At 47.8% G+C, this 17,332-nt stretch overlaps 2 non-coding genes across 2 annotated transcripts; one reads left to right on the top strand and one right to left on the bottom strand.

The window, feature by feature from the left end:
- Window positions 1-15,385: 15,385 nt before the first annotated feature.
- trnaq-uug (transfer RNA glutamine (anticodon UUG)) lies at window positions 15,386-15,457 on the top strand. Its single transcript has one exon. It is a non-coding gene; the product is annotated as a tRNA-Gln (tRNA).
- Window positions 15,458-16,994: 1,537 nt separating this feature from the next.
- trnaq-uug (transfer RNA glutamine (anticodon UUG)) lies at window positions 16,995-17,066 on the bottom strand. The gene has a single exon. It is a non-coding gene; the product is annotated as a tRNA-Gln (tRNA).
- Window positions 17,067-17,332: the final 266 nt, after the last annotated feature.

Below are 17,332 nucleotides of genomic sequence, written 5' to 3'. Positions count from 1 at the left end.
ATCTCCTTAATGCACCAATAGGCTGCAGTCTGTGAGATCCCACACATATCCCCATGTATAAATGTAGAAGTTGAGACCCATGCTAGACTTCAGGGCTGCTGGCATTGGGTGTCCACCAAACTCCATGTGTCTCAGCTCTTCCTGAAGCATAGGACAGAGATAAGTGCTTCAGTCTGCGCTGGCCCTGCTGCTTGGACATCTGCAGATAATTCGGTCACATATGGTAGACTCTCTCCTATGGATAGGCTCTTCTTCATGTGGGAGGCCGCTGGCGTGCCCCTCTGTGCCCTTCTCTGGCATGCCCACTTGGATGCTGGCCCCTTTGCAGCTCTTGCCGTTCATGCTTTTCCTCCGCTGGTGTCTATACCTCCCCCGCCTCTGCGCTGCTCCTCCTCAGGTGGGGGCATGAATAACGGGTGGCTTAGTCCCTTGGCAGGTGATCCCTCTCCTATTCCTACATGCTCTTGGAAGTCCACCTCCCCAACACCTCTCCTGGCTAGTCTCTTAGAAGCAAATGCCAATGCCCGTCTGTGTCATTGCAAAAAGCCCGCTTCATTAGTGCTGCCACCTACACACATCCACCTTCAGTGCTGCCACCTTCAGAAACCACCTACGTCAGTGCTTCCACCCTTACACACTCCCTTCATCAGTGCTGCCACCTTCATGCACTCCCATCAAAACATTGGTGAACATTGTTTATCCCGCTGAAGGAAGATAGACAGTAGGGTGCCCCTGGTGGCAATTCTAAGACCACTGATTTTCTTGATCATAAGATCATAAGAATTAGGAGCAGGAGTAGGCCATTTGGCCCATTGAGCCTGCTCCGTCATTCAATAAGGTCATGACTGATATAATTGTGACTTTAACTTCACTTTCCAGCTTACCCACCATAACCCTAGACTCCCTTGTAGAGCAAACATCTGTCTAACTCAGCCTTGAATGGATTCAATGACCCAGCCTCCACTGCTCTCTAGGGCAGACAATTCCAAATATTGATGTTCCACTGAGAGAAGGAATTCCTCCTCATTCCTGTCTTAAATGGGAGACCCCTTATTTTTAGAAAGTGCACCCTAATTCTAGATTCTCCTATGAGGGGAAACATCCTCTCAGCATCTGTCAAGTCCCCTCAAAATCTTATATGTTTCAATAAGACCACCTTCCATTCTTCTAAATTCCAATGAAAATAGCCCAACCTGCTCACCTTTCCTCATAAGACAATCTCTTCATCCCAGGAATCCGCCTATTGAGCCTTCTCTGAACTGCTTCCTTTCTTAAGTAAGGACACCAAAACTGTACGCTGTATTCAAAGTGAGGTCTCACCATGCCCCGTACAGTTGTAGCAAGTCCTCCCTACATTTATACTCCATCCCCTTGCAAAAAAGGCCAACATTCCATTTGCCTTCCTAATTATTTACTGTACCTGCATGCTAATGTTTTGGCGATTCATGTACAAGCACACCCAGGTCCCTCTGTACTGCAGCATTATGCAGTCTCCTTTTAATTAATGGCCCAGAACTTCCAATCTCCGGGCGGGGTCATACCTGGGAGGTATCCCAGAAGATGCGCTGGGGAACTCCCCCAGAATTCCCCATGCAAAGATTGCATACAAACATACGAATTAGAAGTAGGAGTAGGCCACTCGGTCCCTCGAGCCTGCTCCGCCATTCAATAAGATCATGGCTGGTCAGATTGTAACCTCAACTCCACATTCCTGCCTAACCCCGATAACCTTTTACCCCCTTGGTAATCAAGAGTCTATCTAGCTCTGCCTTAGAAATATTCAAAGACTCTGCTTCCACTGCCTTTTGAGGAAGAGAGTTCCAAAGATCTTCTGAGACAAAAAATTTCTCCTCACCTCTGATGGGAATTGCTCGGTAAATTTAAACTTCCAATGGGCAATTACCCTGCACCAGGAACCTTCTGATACTCTGATTTAAATTGGAGACTTGGATGGTTCTGACTCTCTTAGCTGAGTAGTTACCCAAGAAAAGCTAGAAGAATTAAAACCACTTCCAACTCCTGGGTAACTATGCTACTGATCCCTCTGACCCCCCACTGAACCCCTTACTACACCCCGACCACCTCGACTACACCCATCCACTGACTAGGCCAAGCCCTCCAACTACCCTCCTGAACCCCCTGACTAACCTTCACCTCTTGATTAATCTCCTGACCCCTCGATTACCTCATAAACACACCCCCGACTGTCCTCCAGATTCTTCATCTACCCCTGACTACCCTCCTCACCCCCTCTTCCCAAGTACTTCCCAACCCGACTGACCACCAACACCCTCCGACCTATCCCACCGACTGACCATCTGACTCCCCTTGACCCATTCTACTCCCACAACTGACGACCCGAACCCCCTCGACTCATCCTACCCCTCCAACTGCCCACCCAACAACCTCCCAACCCATCCTTCTCCCACAACTAACCATCCGACCCCTTGACCCATTCCAACCTCACAACTGACCACCAACAATTACCGACCCACCCTACCCCATCGACTGACCACCCAACCCCCCTGACCCATCCTACAACCAACCCCCCAACCCATCCTACCCAGGGCCCAGGAGAATCAGAATCACAGAATCACACAGTGCAGAAGATGCCTTTTGGCCCATCCAGTCTTCACTAACACATGAGAAACACCTGACTTACCTACCTAATCTCATTTACCAGCACTTGGCCCATAGCCTTGAATGTTATGACGTGCCGAGTTCCCATCCAGGTACTTTTTAAAGGATGTGAGGCAACCCGCCTCCACCACCCTCCCAGGCAGTGCATTCCAGACCGTCACCACCCTCTGGGTAAAAAAGTTTTTCCTCACATCCCCCCTAAACCTCCTGCCCCTCATCTTGAACTTATGTTCCCTCGTGACTGACCCCTCAACAAGGGGAACAGCTGCTCCCTATCCACCCTGTCCATGCCCCTCATAATCTTGTACACCTTGATCAGGTCGCCCCCTCAGCCTTCTCTGCTCCAACGAAAACAACCCAAGTCTATCCAACCTCTCTTCATAACTTTAATATTTAATCCCAGGCAACATCCTGGTGAATCTCCTCTGCACCCCCTCCAGTGCAATAACACCCTTCCTATAATACGGTGACCAGAACTGCACACAGTACTCCAGCTGTGGCCTCACCAAGGTTCAATACCACTCCAATATCACCTCCCTACTTTTGTAATCTATGCCTCGATTGATAAAGGCAAGCGTCCCATATGTCTTTTTCACCACCCCACAAACATGCCCCTCCGCCTTCAGAGATCTATGAACACACACGCCAAGGTCCCTTTGTTCCTCAGAACATCCTAGTGTCATGACGTTCATTGAACACTTCCTTGTCAAATTACTCCTTCCAAAATGTATCACCTTACACTTTTCAGGGTTAAATTCCATCTGCCACTTATCTGCCCATTTGACCATCCCGTCTATATCTTCCTGTAGCCCAAGGCACTCAACCTCACTGTTAACCACTCGGCCAATCTTTCTGTCATCTGCAAACTTACTAATCCTACCCCCCACATAGTCATCTATGTTGTTTATATAAATGACAAATAATAGGGGACCCAGCACAGATCCCTGTGGTACGCCACTGGACACTGGCTTCCAGTCACTAAAGCATCCTTCTGTCATCAACCTCTGTCTCCATCAACTAAGCTAATTTTGAATCCACCTTATCAAATTACCCTATATCCCATGTGCATTTGCCTTCTTTACAAGTCTCCCATGTGGGACCTTGTCAAAGGCTTTGCTGAAATCCATATAAACTACATCAACTGCACTACCCTCATTTACACACCTGGTCACCTCCTCAAAAAAATCAATCAAATTTGTTAGGCAAGACCTCCCTCTGACAAAGCCATGCTGACTATCCCTGATCAAACCTTGCCTCTCCAAGTGGAGATAGATTCTCTCCTTCAGAATTTTCTCTAATAGTTTCCCTACCAGTGACATGAGACTCACTGGCCTATAGTTACCTGGCTTATCTCTACAACCCTTCTTAAATAGCGGAACCACATTAGCTGTTCTCCAGTCCTCTGGCACCTCCCCCGTGGCCAGGGAGGAATTAAAAATTTGGGTCAGAGCCCCTGCGATCTCCTCCCTTGCCTCCTTCAGCAGTCTGGAATACAAATCATCTGGACCTGGAAATTTGTCCACTTTTAAGCCTGCCAATACCTCCAATACCTTGTCACTCCCTATATCAATTTGCTCAAGAACCTCGCAGTCTCTCTCCCCAAGTTTGATACCTTCATCCTCATTCTCTTGGGTGAAGATGAATGTGAAGTATTCATTCAACAGGCTAGCGATGTCATCCGGCTCCACCCATAGATTGCCCCCTTGGTCCCTTATGGGCCCTACTCTTTCGCTGGTTATCCTCTTCCCATTGATATACTTATAGGATATCTTGGGATTTTCCCTACTTTTACCAGCCAGAGCTTTCTCATATCCCCTCTTTGCTCTCCTAATTGCTTTCTTAAGCTCCACCCTGCACTTTCTGTACTCCACTAATGCCTCTGCTGATTTGCTTCCCTTGTACCTGCTAAAAGCCTCTCTTTTCCTTCTCATCGTAACCTGAATATCTCTGGTCATCCATGGTTCTCTGGGCTTGTTGCTCCTTCCTATCACCCTAGAGGGAACATGTTGAGCCTGTACCCTCCCCATTTCCTTTTTGTACACCTCCCACTGCTCCTCTGTAGCTTCCCCCACAAGTAGCTGTTCCCAGTCTACCTTGGCCAGACGCTGCCTTATTTTACTAAAATCCACTCTCGCCCAATCCAAAACATTTTTTTGCAACTTGTCTATTTCTTTGACCATAACTGTACCATGTTGTGGTAGCTATCACTAAAATGCTCCCCCACCACTAGCTCAGCCACCTGTCCGGCTTCATTCCCCAGAATTAGGTCCAGCACTGCGCCGTCCCTTGTTAAACCTACTACATATTGACCTAAAAAGTTCTCCTGCACATATTTCAAGAAATCCACTCCATCCAAGCCCTTAACACTATATCTATCCCAATTAATGTTGAGAAAGTTGAAATCGCCTAATATAATTACCCTATTGTTATTGTTTTTACACATCTCCACAAATTGTGCACATATTTGCTCCTCAATTTCCCACTGACTATCTGGGGATCTATAATAAACACCTAACAATGTGGCTGCCCCTTTTTTATTCCTAAACTCTACCCACAAAGCTTAATTCGATGCCCCCTCCAAGATATCATCTCTCCTTACTGCAGTAACTGACTCCTTAACTAATAATGCATTGGCTCCTCCTCTTTTACCCCCTCCCCTGTCTTGCCTGAAGATTCTATATCTCAGAATTTTGAGCTGCCAATTCCTGCCCCTCCCTCAACCACGTCTCAGTGATGGCTGCCATATCACAATTCCACGTGTCAATCCTCATCCTTAACTCATCTGTTTTACCTGTAATACTCCTGGCATTAAAGTAGAGGCCATCCAGCCTTGCCTTACTCCCTTGAAGCTTATTGCAGCTGTACTCCCTCTGACTTGATTGTTTTACTGTATTATGATGTGTCCCTATTCTGCTAACATTCTGTGTCCCCTCCCCCTGCTGAATTAGTTTAAGCTCCTCCCAACAGCACTAGCAAACCCGCCCGCAAGGATGTTAGTCCCGCTCTGGTTCAGATGTAGACCGCTTGTACAGGTCCCACCTTCCCCAGAAACGGTCCCAGTGATCCAGGAATCTAAGACCCTCCCTCCTGTACCAACTCTTAAGCCATATATTCATCTGCGCTATTCTCCTATTTCTGAGCTCGCTAGCATGTGGCACTGGGAGTAATCCAGAGATTACAACCTGAGAGGTCTTGCTTTTTAGTCTACAGCCTAACTCTCTGAATTCTTGATGCAAGACCTCATCCCTCTTTCTACCTATGTCATTGGTACCAACATGTACCATGACCTCTGCCTTATCACCCTCCCCCTTCAGGGTGCCCTGCAGGCGTTCAGCGACACCCCGGACCCTGGCACCAGGGAGGCAACATACCATCCTAGAGTCATGTTGAAGGCCACAGTAGCACCTATTTGTTCCCCTGACTATAGAATTCCCCTATTACTATTGCTCTTCCTCTCTTCCTTCCCTCCTGTACAGACAGGCTGCTTATGGTGCCAGAAGCTTGGCTCTGTCTGTACTCTCTGGAGGAACCAGTGCCCTCATCAGCCTCCAAAACAGAATACTGATTTGTGAGCGGGATCCCAGGGGACTCCTGAACTACCTGCCTGTTTCTTTTGGGCTGCCTGGTGATCACCCATTCCCTTCCTTCCTCAAGTCCATTCAGCTGCAGTGACCACTTCTCTAAACGTGCTATCCACTATGCTCTCAGACTTGCAGATGCTCAACCATGTCCTCATCCGCCGTTCCAGCTCTGAAACCTGAACTTCCAGGGCCTGCAGCTGGGCATACTTCCTGCACACATGCTGGTCCCAGGCACTGGAAATGTCCCCGGCTTCCCCATGGAGCACGAGGAGCATACCACGGCTTTGAGCTCTCCTGCCATGACTTATCCCTTTAAAATAAACCAATTAAATTAAATCAATTACTCTTGGGCCCTTCTTTCCTGATCTTCGTTACTATAGAATATACAAACTATAAACCACAAAAAGACCTTAAACTATAAGCGATTAAAGTAGTAAATACTAACTCAACCTGACCCACTACTTACCAGTCATTCCTTTCCCTTGTAGCCTCTATTGCTGCAACAGGACAAGTCCACTCTCTGAAGATTTAAGAAGTTGGATAGCAAAGAAAAAAATGCAAGGAGCACCTCTTGCCCTATGCACCGAATTCCTACTGTGCACCAAATTGCCAATACTCACACTCACTCTGGCTGTATCTCACTCAGGATGAACTTTCTTCCCTGTTCGTGTGCAAGCATACTGTAGAAGGGGATGTAGATGGTGCCAAATACTAGGGCCCTGACTGGAGGGGCCCAGGCTCAGTATTTTGAATGGAGTTTCCCATCGTCCTCCAAACAAGCTTTAGGCCTGCACGCCAGCTTAAAAAAAATCTGAACTGTCAGAGTGACAGGGTGGGGTTGGGGGGGCATATGGTGTGTGGCATTGCAGGAGTGGGGGGGGGGGGCGTGTAGTTGCGGGGGGTTGCATTGGACGAATACTGGGGGTTTTGGGGGCTGTGAGTCAGTGACAGTGGGGGAGATTGGGTTGGGGGGAGGTTTGGAAAGTTGGGGGTTTGCGGGGTGGAGTGGGGGTGGGGGGAGCTGGAGGAGTTTGGGAGGATGAGGTCAGGGGAGGTGATGGAGTGGGGTGGGGGAGGTTGGGTGTGTGTGTGGTGGGGGAGTTTGGGGGGTGAGGTAAGGGGTGGGACAGGGTTTGGGGGTGTGGGGTGGGGGGAGATCGGGAAGGGTGGTGTAGGGGGAGGCAGGAGGTTTGAGGGTGTGGTGGGGGAAGTTTGAGGAGGGTGGGGTGGGACCAGGTTGGGGTTGTGGGGGTTGGGATTGGGTGGAGGTGTCACTTCTAAGATTTAGTACCACAAAATTAAATACTATACACTTCACAAGATTCTCTTTTGAATTTAAACCAGCATAAAAATAACAGTCTAACTTTTCACTATGCCCTAAAGTAGTCACAATTCTGATGACGTGCTGTCTTGGTGTACCAGAAGCTTGAAAGTCTTGGTCCTCATCAAAATAAATGTAAGAAACTAAAAACCTGGAGTGATGCAAAACAGGGTGTTGACTCACTGTTGCCCGTTATGTTATTCTTGCAAAGTATGGGAATGAGATCCCTATGTTTCACCGAGAGATTGCTTAAAGAAAGGTTTTACAAATCTCTGCAGCATCCTGGGTTCACCCAACCCTGCAAAATTTTCAATGCTGCTACTTCCAGATGCAAAAATGTTAAGAAGGAAATTAAAATTAGAGTACGAGAGAAAATTAGCTAGTAACGTAAGGACGGATAGTAAGAGCTTCTATAGATATTTAAATAAGAAAAGAGTTAACAAAGTGAGTGTTAGTCCTATAGAAAGTGATAATGGAAAGTAGGGTGGTGGCAAATGAATTAAACAAATATTTTGCTTCAGTCTTCACAATAGAGGACACAAGTAACATGCCAGAAATAGCTGTGGATCAGGAAAGGGAAGGGAGGGAGAAACTCGGGACAATTACAATCACCAAGGGAACTGTTCTGGTGGAATGGGCTTCACTTGAACTGTGCTGGGACTAGAGTTCTGGTGAACTGAATAACTAGGGCTGTAGAGAGGGCTTTAAACTTTTTTTTTTTGTAAAAATATACTTTATTCATAAAAAATCTTCAATCACATTCAAAACCATTTCAAAAACAACATTACAAGGGTACAATCCAGGTTAAACTTAAGAGAGGGCTTTAAACTAAATAGAGTGGGGGGAGGGTTCTTGAAAGGGGATACGTAGGCTTACAAAGCAAAAGGACATGGCAGCCTTGCTGGGCAGCTATTTAGGTAATGATACCCAGAGTGTGACAGGAAGGGACAGAGTATACAAACTTTAAAAAAAGCAGCAAAGTTGGGTCAAAAGGGGAAAAAATGGTAAAAAGACAAAATTAATGGCTCTTTACTTAAATGCACGTAGTATTCGGAACAAAATAAATGAATAAACAACACAAATAGAGCTGAATGGGTATGATCTTATGGCCATTAGAGACGTGGTTACAAGGAGATCAAATCTGGGAATGAAATATTCAGGGGTATGTGACTTTTTGAAAGGACAGGCAGGAAGGGAAGGGTGGTGGGAGAGCATTGTTAGCATGAGATGGAATAAGTGCGATAGCAAGAAAGGATCTTAGATCAGAAGATGTAGAATCCATATGGGTGGAGGTAAGAAATAACAAGTTGATGAAGACACTGGTAGGAGCAGTCTATAGGCCCCCTGACAGTAGCTATACTGTAGGACAGAGAATAAATCAGGAGATACTGAGGGCATGTCAAAAAGGCAGTTCATTAATTATGGGTGACTTTAACCTTCATGTAGATTGGGAAAATCAAATTGGCAAAGGTAGACACGAGCAAGAATTCATAGAGTGTATTCGGGATAGTTTCTTAGAACAATATGTTGTGAATCCAACCAGGGATCATGCTATTTTGGATCTGGTAATGTGTAATGAGATAGGATTAATAAATGATTTCAGAGTAAAGGATCCCCTAGGAAACAGTGGTCATAATATGGTAGAATTTAGCATTCAGTTTGAGAGTGAGAAACTTGGTTGGAAACAACTGTGCTAAACTTAAATAAGGATAATTACAATGGAATGAGGGCAAAGTATGAGGTGCTGTTCCTCTAGCTTGTGTTGGGCTTCACTGGAACAGTGCAGCAGGTCAAGGACAGACATGTGGGCATGAGAGCAGGATGGTGTTTTGAAATGGCAAGCGACAGGAAGGTCTGGGTCATGCTTGCGGACTGAGTGAAGATGTTCTGCAAAGCGATCACCCAGTCTGCGTTTAGTCTCCCCAGTGTAGAGGAGACCGCATTGGGAGCAGCTAATACAGTAGACCAAATTGAAGGAGGCACAAGTGAAGCGTTGCTTCACCTGAAAGGAGTGTTTGGGGCCTTGGACAGTGAGGAGGGAGAAGGTAAAGAGGCAGGTGTTGCACCTTCTGTGATTGCATGGGAAGGTATCGTGGGAAGGGGATGAGGAGTTGGGAGTGATGGAGAAGTGGACCAGGGTGTCACGGAGGGAATGGTCCCTATGGAATGCTGACAATGGGGGTGAGGGGAAGATGTGTTCGGTCGTGGCATTATGCTGGAGTTCGCAGAGATGGCGGAGGATGACTCTTTGAATGCGGTGGCTAGTGGAGTGAAAGTTGAGGACAAGGGGGAACCCTATCATGGTTCTTGGAGGGAGGCAAAGGGGTGAGGGCAGAGGCACGGGAGATGGGCAAGGTTGAGGGCCCTGTCAACCACAGTGGGGGATGGGGGGCAAACACTCGTTTAAGGAAAAAGGAAGACATGTCAGAAGCGCCATTTTGGAAGGTAGCAGTGAGAACAGATGTGATGGAGGCGGAGGAACTGAGAGAATGGGATGGAGTCTAAAGGAAGCAGGGTGTGAGGAGCTGTAGTCGAGGTAGCTGTAGGAGTCAGCTTCCAGGTCCAGGTGAGAGCCTGAACAATCCTCATCCACCACCATTCTCCTCCTTCTGACTGAACTTGTTCTCTCGACTGAACAATTTCTCCTTTAACTTGCTGCACTTCCTCCAAATAAAAGGTGTGGCTATGGGTACTCGCATGAGGCCCAGTTATGCCTTTCTTTTTGTGGGATATGTGGAACATTCCTTGTTCCAGTCCTACTCAGGCCCCCTCCCACAACTCTTTTTTCAGTACATAGATGACTGTATTGTTGCCACTTCATGTTCTCGTCTGGACCTGGAAAAACTTATCGATTTTGCTTCCAATTTCCACCCCTCTTTCACCTTCACAGGGTCCATCTCCAACACTTACCTTCCCTTCCATGACCTCTCTCTCCATTTCCGGTGATAGACTGTCTACCGATATTCATTACAGCCCCACCGACTCCCACAGCCATCTCGACTACATTTAGGCACTTTATAGCCTCCTGGACCTAACATTGAGTTCAACAACTTCAGACCATGAACTCTCTCCTCCATCTCTACTCCTTTTTTAATCCATTTTAAAAATTATTTCAACTTTAATTTTTATTCCTTTTTATTTTCTTTCTTTATTTTATTCATTTTTTAAAAATCCTTTTTCTCTCGCCTCCCCCCCTCCACCACACCCCACAGGGCCATCTGTCACTTGTTTTTATGTTGTGCTTTCACAGAGCTCACCCATGTTCTGCCACTAATAACACCTTCTTTAGTCCTTACGAGTACCATTAACACTCCCTTTGTCTTGTGTCCATGATATCTTTGTCAATCTCTCCTTAGCTCCCGCATATCCCTGACCTTCTATCATTTTCACATGGTCCATCTCTGATACTTCCCTTCCCTTCCTTGACCTCTCTGTCTCAATTTCTGGTGATAGACTGTCCACCAATATCCATTACAAGCCTACTAACTCCCACAGCTACCTCGACTACAGCTCCTCAAACCCCGCTTCCTGTAAGGACTCCATCCCATTCTCTCAGTTCCTTCGCCTCCGTTGCATCTGTTCTGATGATGCCACTTTCAAAAACAGTTCCTCTGACATGTCTTCCTTCTTCCTTAACCGAGGTTTTCCACCCACGGTGGTTGACAGGGCCCTCAACCATGTCCAGCCCATCTCCTGCGCATCCGCCCTCACACCTTCCTCTCCCTCCCAGAAACATGATAGGGTCCCCCTTGTCCTCACTTATCACCCCACCAGCCTCCGCATTCAAAGGATCATCCTCCGCCATTTCCGCCAACTCCAGCATGATGCCACCACCAAACACATCTTCCCTTCACCCCCCTGGCAGCATTCCGCAGGGATCGTTCCCTCCAGGACACCCTGGTCCACTCCTCCATCACTCGCTACACCTCAACACCCTCCCACGGCACCTTCCCATGCAACCGCAGAAGGTGCAACACCTGCCCCTTCACTTCCACTCTCCTCACCGTCCAAGGGCCCAAACACTCCTTTCAAGTGAAGCAGCATTTCACTTGCACTTCCCTCAATTTAGTCTACTGCATTCGTTGCTCCCAATGCGGTTTCCTCTACATTGGAGAGACCATACGCAGACTGGGTGACCACTTTGAAGAACACCTTCGGTCTGTCCGCAAGCATTACCCAGACCTCCCTGTCGCTTGCCATTTCAACACTCCACCCTGCTCTAATGCCCACATGTCCGTCCTTGGCTTGCTGCATTGTTCCAGGGAAGCTCAACGCAAACTGGAGGAACAGCACCTCATCTTCCGACTATGCATTTTACAGCCTTCCGGACTGAATATTGAGTTCAACAATTTTAGATCATGAACTCTCTCCTCCATCCCCACCCACTTTCCGATCCCCTCTTTTCCCCCCAATAATTTATATAGATTTTTCTTTTCCCACCTATTTCCATTATTTTTAAATGTATTTCCTTCCCATTGTTTTATCTCTACCTTTTAGCCTTTTTTAATTCCTTCACCCCACCCCACCCCCACTAGGGCTATCTGTACCTTGCTTGCCCTGCTTTCTACCCTTAATTATCACATTCCTTAGGTAATATCACCACCTTCAACACCTCTTTGTCCTTTTGTCTGTGGCATCTTTTGGTTATCTCCACCTATCACTGGCCCTCTATCCAGCTCTACCTGTCCCACCCATCCTTAAACCAGCTTATATTTCACCTCTCTTCTATTCTTACTTAGTTCTGTTGAAGGGTCATTCGGACTCGAAACGTTAACTTTGTCCCTCTCCACAGATGCTGCCAGACCTGCTGAGTTTTTCCAGGTATTATTGTTTTTGTTTTGGATTTCCAGCATCCGCAGTTTTTTTGCTTTTATCTTCTATCTTGCTTCACCTGCTCCAACCCCTCTTAACAGCTTCTGCTTCTCTTTAGCTCAGAAGAAGAGCCATATGGACTTGAAACGTTAACTCTGTTTCTCTCGCCACAGATGCTGCCAGACCTGCTGAATTTTTGTTTTTGTTTCAGATTTCCAGCAACAACAGTATTTGCTTTTCATTTTCACTTGAGCATCTTTTTTTGAAGGTAGCTGGCTACTTCTTTTTTCAATTGAAACTTGAGTAAATATTGAATTAACTAAAATGAAAAAGTAATGTAAATATATTTTATATTGGATAAATGCAGCTGCTAAGAAGAAGAATAATCCCTTTATGGAAAAATAAAATGTGGTGTTCATGATATTTCTCTTCCTTGGCTGAATGAAGCTGTGCATGCTCCAGCCAGCATTTGCAGCACACTGACTGCACACATGACCATCTGAAAGAGAATTTTGGGATTACTGGTATATTCAATATGTTTACTATTTGATGGGATTGATCATAAAAAATATATGTGGTTTATATTTTGACAGTTTTGATAGTTTAAAAGGTTGTCCTAAAAGGGAAAAGTTGAAAACCGGGACATTTGAACGATTTTAAGGAAACTGTTGGGACAACAGGGTGTTTAATGGAAACCCAGGACTGTCCCGGCAAAACCAGAACATCTGGTCACCGTACCTTCTTGAACCACCACAGCCCAGTCCAGCCCAATCAACCTGACGCAGATGCATCTGCCCATAACAGTATTTGTAGGAGTGACCACCACATAGTCCCTGTGGAGACAACGTTAATGATCCCCTCCATCATGTTTTGTGGCACTGCTACCATGCAAAATGGGATAACTTCGAACAGATCTATCAACTCAAAACTGGGCATCCATGAGAGGCTTGGGCCATCAGCAGCAGCAGAATTGCATACAACAATCTGTAACCTCAAAGCCCAGCATATCCGCCACTCTACAATTACCATCAAGCCAGGAATCAACCCTGATTCAATGAAGAGTGCAGGAAGGCATGCCAGGAGCAGCACCAGGCATACCTAAAAATGAGGTGTCAATAGGGTGAAGTGACAAAACAGGACCACTTGCATGCCAAACAGTGAAAGAAGCATGCAATAGTCAGAGCTAAGCGATCCCTCAGCCAACGGTTCAGATTTAAGCTCTGCAGTCCTGCCACATGCAGTTGTGAATGGTGGTGGACAATTAAACAACTAATTAGAGGAGGAGGCTCCACATATATTCCCATCCTCAATGATGGAGGAGCGCAGCACATCAGTGCAACAATCTTGAGCCAGAAGTGCCAAGTGGACAATCCATCTCGGCCTCCTGCTGATACCAGTCTTCAGCTAATTTGATTCACACCACATGATATCAAGAAAAGGCAGAAGGCACTAAATATTGCAAAGGCTATTGGTCCTGACAACATTCTAGCAATAATACTGAAGACTTGTTATCCAGAACTAGCTGTTCCCGTATAGCTACGACACTGGCATCTACCCAGCAGTGTGGAAAGCTTAGCAGGTATGTCCTGTTCACAAAAAGCAGGACAAATCCAACCTGGCCAATTACCATCCCATTAGTCTACTCTCAATCACCGGCAAAGTGATGCTAGGGGTCATCGACAATGCTATCAAGCGGCACCTACTCAGCAATAACCTGCTCATGTTTGGGTTCCGCCAGGGCCACTCAGCTCCTGACCTCATTGCAGCCTTTGTCCAAACATGGACCAAAGAGCTGAACTCTAGAGGTGAGGTGTGAGTTACAGCCTTTGAAATCAAGGCAGCATTTGACTGAGTGTCGCATCAATGGGCCGAAACAAAACTGGAGTCAATGGGAATCAGGGGGAAAAGTCTCAAAGGTTGAAGTTATACCTAGAAAAAAGGAAGATGGCTGTGGTTGTCCTAGCCCAACCATCTTCAGCTACTTCATCAATGACCTTCCCTCCATCATTAGGTCAGAAGTGGAGATGTTCGCTGATGATTGCACAATGTCCAGCACCATTCGCGACTCCTCAGATACTGAAGCAGTCTATGCCCATCTGCAGCCAGACCTAGACGATATCCAGACTTGAGCTGATAAGTGACATGCAACATTTGCGTCATACAAGTGCCAGGCAATGATCACCGCCAACAGGAGAGAATCCGACCTTCTTCCCTTGACATTCAATGGCATTACTATTGCTGAATCCTGTAGCACATGGACTTCAGCAGTTCAAGAAGGCAACTCACCACTACCTTCCCAAGGGCAATAAAGACGCTGCCCTAGTGATGCCACATCCCATGAAAGAATTAAGAAAAAGTTATACCGGCAGTGCTGTTAGGGAGTTCCAGGATTTTGACCCAGCAACGACCATGAAGGAACGACGATATATTTCCCAGTCAGGATGGTCAGTGGCTTGGAGGGGAACTTGCCGGAGGTGGTGTTACCATGAACTGCTCCTGTCCTTCTTGGTGGTCAAGGTCAAGGTCACGGGTTTGGAAGGTTTTGAAGGAGGCTGGTGTACAGTTCACCTTGTAGATGGTTAAAATAAAAATCTTTAAACAATTTTATTGAGCTGCAGAGCTTGTAACCCTGGGGCTTCCGTGGAAAAAGCCTGAACAACCTTTTTTTTGCCTGTTGGTCGGATGGATGGATGGATTTGAATTTCGAGCCGCTTTGTAACTCTCGTGCGGTTTGGGTCGAAGCCCCGCCCGCCCTTTCCGGAAAGAACCGAGCGGCCTGTGACGTCACCCGTGGGTTCGGCAGATTCCGGGTCCGCGGGCATCGCGCGGGGAGCAGAGTTGGTTGTGTGTGTGGTGGGGGGGGGGATGGGTGGAAAGGAAATGATTTCGAAATTTGAAAAAAAAACGGTGGAAACACGCTCGTTAACGGCCGGCTGTAAATGTTATAATGCAATCCGCTCTTCAGCTACGGAAAGAAGCAAGGTGCTAATATCGGTTACTAAAGCGCGTATTCCACAGCTGCCGACAGGACGGTCCCATGGTGTAATGGTTAGCACTCTGGACTTTGAATCCAGCGATCCGAGTTCAAATCTCGGTGGGACCTCAACATGTTTTTATGGATTAATCCACTCAGTTGGCAAATCAAGTCACAATATCGTGGGAATGAATTAATTGTTATTATTAATAATAATAATAGTCTTCATTTTAAGCCATTAGTGCCCCCCCCCCCCCCTCCCCTGCTCTTTTTGGTGATTTTCCAATTCTCTTTCACTAAGTGTTATCTGTGCAGTTGGTCCCAGCTCCTGCTCTGCACTGGCTGATCTTTGGGGTTGGACCTGATATTTTTGGACTGAACAGCTCCACAAAATGTTTAACTCTTAAACTTAAAGGCTTCCGGAGTTTATTTTAATGGGTGGTGCAGGCACTTGCTCCATGCTTCACTTAAATGAATTTTAAACCTGCAGGATATTTAGGAGAGAGTAAGTTTAAGGGTGAGGGTAATGAGGTGATTTGTCCCAGGTCATCCCTCCCCCCATCCCTTCCCCCCTCCTCTTTCACCTCCCCCCCCACCTCTCTGCACCCCTACCCTCCCTCTCTCCTTCCCCTCTCTCCCCCCTCTGCCCTCCTCCCCCTTTCTCCTCCTCACCCCCTCCCCTCTCTCCCCCCCATCCCTTCCCCCCTCCACTCCCCCTCCCCCTCCCTCTCTCCCCCTCCCTGCCCCCTCCCCCCCTCCCTGCCCCCTCCCCCCCTCCCTCTCCGCCCCCTCCCCCCCTCCCTCTCTGCCCCTCCCCCCCTCCCTCTCTGCCCCTCCCCCCCTCCCTCTCTGCCCCTCCCCCCCTCCCTCTCTGCCCCTCCCCCCCTCCCTCTCTGCCCCTCCCCCCCTCCCTCTCTGCCCCTCCCCCCCTCCCTCTCTGCCCCTCCCCCCCTCCCTCTCTGCCCCTCCCCTCTCTGCCCCTCCCCCCCCTCTGCCCCTCCCTCCCCTCTGCCCCTCCCTCCCTCTCTGCCCCTCCCTCCCTCCCTCCCTCTCTGCCCCTCCCTCCCTCCCTCCCTCTCTGCCCCTCCCTCCCTCCCTCCCTCTCTGCCCCTCCCTCCCTCCCTCCCTCTCTGCCCCTCCCTCCCTCCCTCCCTCCCTCCCTGCCCCTCCCTCCCTCCCCCTCCCCTCTCTGCCACCCCCTCCCCCTCCCAACACGGAAATGGGCCAAGGTGAAAGTACAGCGGGTCTGAACTTTCAGCGTTAACACCTGGAAAAGTCTGTGATTAAAAACACAGCAACTCCTGGCGGCCCCTGGGAGGGAGATGGAGCCTTTGCCCATTTGCTGCATTGGTCCGAGGGCTGGGGCTGGGCGGGGAAAGCTGCCTAATTCTGATCGGCCCCCAGGGTCACGGGGAGGAAACAAACCACAATCCAAAATGCAGCTGAACTGAACTGAAGCTTAAAATAAAAGGTGCGCGAGGTTAGACGGCCATTGCCCCAATTTTAGCACATCAACCTCTAAAATGAGCACAATACGGGGGCCCTCCTGAGACCTGGTCTCGTTGTGGTGGAGGACGAACAACTCTAGACGCAGATTTCCACTCCGATCCCATCACCCAACCGCAGGTCCAGGAATCTTTACCTTGAAGGTTATTAAAACATGTCGAGGTCCCACCGAGATTTGAACTCGGATCGCTGGATTCAAAGTCCAGAGTGCTAACCATTACACCATGGGACCACATCCAACACAGCCCACTCCTACAAAGCTGAGAAGTTAAGATGATTGGATTCAGACTCTAATTTGGGATTCTTTTAATGAGATTAGTTGATGTCAGTTCCTAGTGGAAAGCAGCCAGTTACCACATACCAGCATTTCGCCAATGAGGTGACCTCCTACTAATAGCACAAGTTCCAATATAATCACGGTTCCTTCACTGCTACTGGGTCAAAATCCTGGCACTCACTCCCGAACAACACTGGCATTGTAACGACATAAGACCATAA

Source organism: Cetorhinus maximus, chromosome 25, assembly GCF_964194155.1.
Source record: "Cetorhinus maximus chromosome 25, sCetMax3.hap1.1, whole genome shotgun sequence".
In the NCBI taxonomy this organism is placed as follows: domain Eukaryota; kingdom Metazoa; phylum Chordata; class Chondrichthyes; order Lamniformes; family Cetorhinidae; genus Cetorhinus; species Cetorhinus maximus.
Note: the sequence above shows the minus strand (reverse complement) of the source record. Positions and strands in the feature narration are given on the sequence as shown.